This window comes from Neoarius graeffei, chromosome 6, assembly GCF_027579695.1.
Source record: "Neoarius graeffei isolate fNeoGra1 chromosome 6, fNeoGra1.pri, whole genome shotgun sequence".
Classification (NCBI taxonomy): Eukaryota; Metazoa; Chordata; class Actinopteri; order Siluriformes; family Ariidae; genus Neoarius; species Neoarius graeffei.
In genome coordinates, this window is record NC_083574.1 from 108507785 (window position 1) to 108512104 (window position 4320).

The following is a 4320-nucleotide window of genomic DNA, read 5'->3' on the forward strand; positions in this document are numbered from 1 at the left end:
TAATCTGGCTGGGAAAGGCGTCTGGAACCGTGTGTTGTTTTCCCGCAGCACCTTCTTCGCTTCTGCGTATTCCCGGCGCTTCTTGAGGGTCTCCGGTGCATAGTCGTGGTCCACAAAAACTCTTCTTTCCTTATACAGAAAACCTTTTTTCTGCCATACCAACTTCAGAACTTCTTCTTTAGTTTTGCTGCTGGAGAATTTAGCGACTATAGATCTCGGGGGAGATTGAGCCGGGGGCTTCGGTCCCAGTGCGCGATGCGCACGTTCAATCTTCAGGTCATGGGTGGGGGGCAGCTCCAGCTTCTCCCTCAGCAGATTTTCCACGAATGTTATCATCGATGTGGAGTTGCTCTCGGACCCCTCCTCTATGCCGTGGATTCTTATATTCTCCCGTCTTGCTCTCCCCTCCTGGTCCGTTAGCCTGTCCTCCAGCTTAGCCTGTAGCTTTAGCAGCTCCATCGTAGCTTCTTCCAGCCCCTGCACTCTTTCCTCTGTCTCTGAAATTCGCATTTCGGCTTCTTCGACTCTGTTGTTAGTTGCCTTAATGTCTTCTCGTATCTCTCGAAGAGTATCTACATTTTCACGCCGAAATTCTCTCAGCTCTTGCAATATCATCTGCAGGCTAGCCGTGTCTGCATCCACCTGTTGCTCCGCCATGTCAGGAAGGCCGGGTGTGTCGTCCTCGACTGACTCGTCCTCGGTTGTTTGAGCTCTTTCCCTCGTCTGTGATACGCTTTTTTGTTTTGGTTTGGGCATATTATAAACGCCTTTTTAACTTGTCCTGTTAATAAGAAACAATCCCTCAAAAAAATAACGGCGTTTTCTTGATGATCGGGGAGCTCCGATAGTGTGCTGTCTACCTCATGGCTGCCAGACCGGAAGTCCAAGTTGTGTTTTTTTTTAATTAATTAATTGATTTTGCATTTTTCAAAAAGAAATTAACACACTTTTGTATAAAATGCAGAGCCCCTCCCCCCTCCTGGTAGCAGACACTGGAGTAGCACATGCAAACGAGTGAGAGATGAAAAGTAAGTCCCTCAGTGGTTATTTCATAAAAGTGTTGAGAAGTGATACTGTAGGTGAGTGAGGTGATCTGAAGCCTGTTGACATGGTTTATTGTATTCGGACCCTCTTGGTGAGTTCAATTTTAGCTAAGCTAACAATGCTAATGGCAGTAGCCTGTGTCACTCAGTCATGCTGAGTGCTAATGTGTGTTTGCTCGCTGGTTAATGTTCAACATGCTGAGTTCAATAGTTACTTCTGTGACATGTTAAGCTTTAGGGCGCACATTTCAATGTCACTATGAAGAAATTGAGTGTGAACCCTAGCTGTATTTTTTTAAGTAGTAATTAATTTGATAATTAAATACAATTAACATCGTTAGTATCCTGTAAAACAAGGTTGGTTAAAAAAGTGTTCATTAGTGTAAGAAAAAGTTTAAAATATGTGAAGATAACCTTAATCCAGATTTTAAGGTTTTGGAGGTTTTATATTGAATTGTATTTCAGTTTGCATCTCCCATAACCCGGGATGGGATGGAACGGAACAGTACCGTCATGTATTTTCTTATATTTGCCTTCCGGGTTTTTATATGCTGTTCCATCCCATGTATAATAAGTGTTCCGTCCTGCAATACCGTTTTTTTGTGACATTTATTTACATAATGTATAATCTTACTTTTTTTTTGTTCCAGTTTCACAGAGACACTCGTCACGTCCACCATTTTATTAATCGGTACTTACGTTAGTCATCCCGCCTTTATGGATGAACCCGTCCCGTATGATAAAGTTAGAAGTAGAACAAAATATATTTAGTTGTTTTATTGTCAACACATATATAACTATTTATTCATCTATTTTACAATTTCTTGCCTCTACCTTTTCGTTTCTTCAGCTGACATTGTATACATTTCAAGTTCTTTTTTTGATTTGTGCTTCTGTTTTATGACCCACATTTTCACAGTGTGAAACCATATTTTACATCCATCGCACATAATACAAATCTGAATCTTCTGGTAACTTACAGCTACAGTAAAGTCTTTCTACACAAATGATTCTATATCAGTTTTCTCAACAATTTTATGTGGGAACATGGTAAACAGTTTGTTTTGCATACAAGTATGCAAGTGCTCTCTCATGACCCTAACATCATACTCGACAGTACATGGGTTAATGCCATGTAAAATACTGATACAGTTTGCTATGGCAAATACACCACAGGAATTAGTATCAGGTTGGGATTGAACATCTACAAATTTCAATTTTTTTTTTCAATGCCAGTTTCTGTTTTAAGATAGTAATAGGCAGGGGCGGTTCTAGCCATTTTGGGGCCCTAGGCGAAATACAGACATGGGGCCCTCAAAAGTCAGTCTTGAAACACACATACAGAATAATGGTCATCCCTACTTGGCGCATGCCATATCTCCTTGCTGTAAATTCAGAAAAAAAGATAGCAAACTGCCACTAACAATGTGCCCCAAATAAGCTCCACAGTGAAACAGGTTTGAGATTACTCCAGCATTTGCCAAAATTCTGACAGTGTTTATTGCTCAGATCAAACCAGAAAGAGAGAGAGCGACAAGGCAAACAACAGAAGAAGAGACAGTAGAGAGAGATAGCCAATTTTAAGTCAATCTCCATATTTTAATAAAACAAGGATATCTGAAATCCAATTATTATTTTTACTCCACAGATACATATTACCAGATATAAAATGATCTTATTCTTATCAGTAGAACACAAATGGATACATATTACCAGATACACATTACCAGAGATACAAAATGATCTTACTGTTATCAGAACTACAACACAAATGGATATTACTCTATCAAAACCTCTACATTTCAATGGGATAAGACTGATGCCAAGATAAATGTACCGGTATGAGAGAGAGAGAGAGTTTGTGTGTGTGAGAGAGAGTGAGTGAGTGAGGGAGGGAGGGAGAGAGAGAGAGAGAGTGAGTGAGGGAGGGAGGGAGGGAGGGAGGGAGGGAGAGAGAGAGTGAGTGAGGGAGGGAGCCATTTAGTGACAGGCAATATACTGGTTGAGAGACAGATAGAGAGGGATTGTGAGTTTGTAAAGGATGCAGCCAGTACATTATTGAAATGTCCTTAATCTTCAAAATTCCATTGTTCATGTATTCCATCACCATTCCATAATGGGGTGTAGGTGTGTGTGTGTGTGTGTGTGTGTGTGTGAGAGAGAGAGAGAGAGAGAGAGAGAGAGAGAGAGAGAGAGAGTGTTTGTTTGTTTGTGTATGTGTGAGAGAGACGGGGGGTGGGGGGTAGAGAAAGAGAGAGGTATGAGTTTTTAAAGGTTGCAGCCAGTACATTACTGAAAAGTCCTTAATCTCCAAATGTCCATTGTTCATCATAATCATATGAGAAAGAAAGTCTTACTTGTTGCTGGCTTCTCCAAAGTCTTCATAGAAAGGTGGTGTGCAGAGGTATGGAACCCAAACTACAATAAACAACACAGCATTATAACAAAACAACTCAATACACTTTTTCTTTGATGATATGATCTATGAACACAAGTAATCCAAAGTCAAATCACATACCTTGTTCAGCAAGGGCTCACTGGCAGAAGTTGGTGTTGTCCATCCGTCTTGTCTCTTATTATCTTTCATTACTGTGACCAGGGTGCGATTTGTCAAAAAAACAGAAGGGGGGGATGTTTTTTTTTTTTTTTAATCATGAAACGTCACAAAACTAAGGTAACAATAGGCTAACAGCTCAATAACATCCGATGATATCAAATGAATAACACTGTGGCAGCGGAGGCGTGGTCAAGCATTGGTCTGTGACAGGAGGGCGGAGTCAGGGAAGGTAAGTGGTAGAATCACTACACCTGTCATTAATGTGTTTGTGTGTCTTCCCAGTGACCGCGCCCTATTTAAGGAGAGAGAGCGAGAGCAGAGGGAGCTCTCTCCACAACTAGACGACTGATGTGTGTGTGAGTGCAGATAGAAGCTGAAAAGCTGAATAAAACTGAGTTGTGTGAAATCAGTTCTGTCCTGCCGTCCTTCTGTCACAGACCAATGCTTGACCACGCCCCCACTGCCACAAACACTAAATGAAAACGAACCAGAGATAGTAAATTCATCTTCCTATCTCTCTGACTAAATACACGAACACTAACACACAACAAAGTTTGCATTGCTTGTCGCGTTGCTGTGATGTTTCTCTCCCTCCGGATTAAATGGACAGTGACTCGAAAATCACTAAAATACATGAATACTAAATGAACAGTTTGCTCTGATGGCGCAGTTCATGTGGCCTTTTCTGCTTTCCCGTCAGTGCGCTATCCACCGCGTTTC

The 4320-nt window shown here is 41.2% G+C and overlaps 1 long non-coding RNA gene across 1 annotated transcript; it reads right to left on the bottom strand.

The window, feature by feature from the left end:
- Positions 1-3063: 3063 nt before the first annotated feature.
- On the bottom strand, positions 3064-3616 carry LOC132887618 (uncharacterized). Its single transcript, XR_009654863.1, has 3 exons — positions 3562-3616; positions 3401-3461; positions 3064-3117 (listed from the first exon to the last, which is right to left on the bottom strand). It is a non-coding gene; the product is annotated as an uncharacterized LOC132887618 (long non-coding RNA).
- Between the last annotated feature and the right edge of the window lie 704 nt (positions 3617-4320).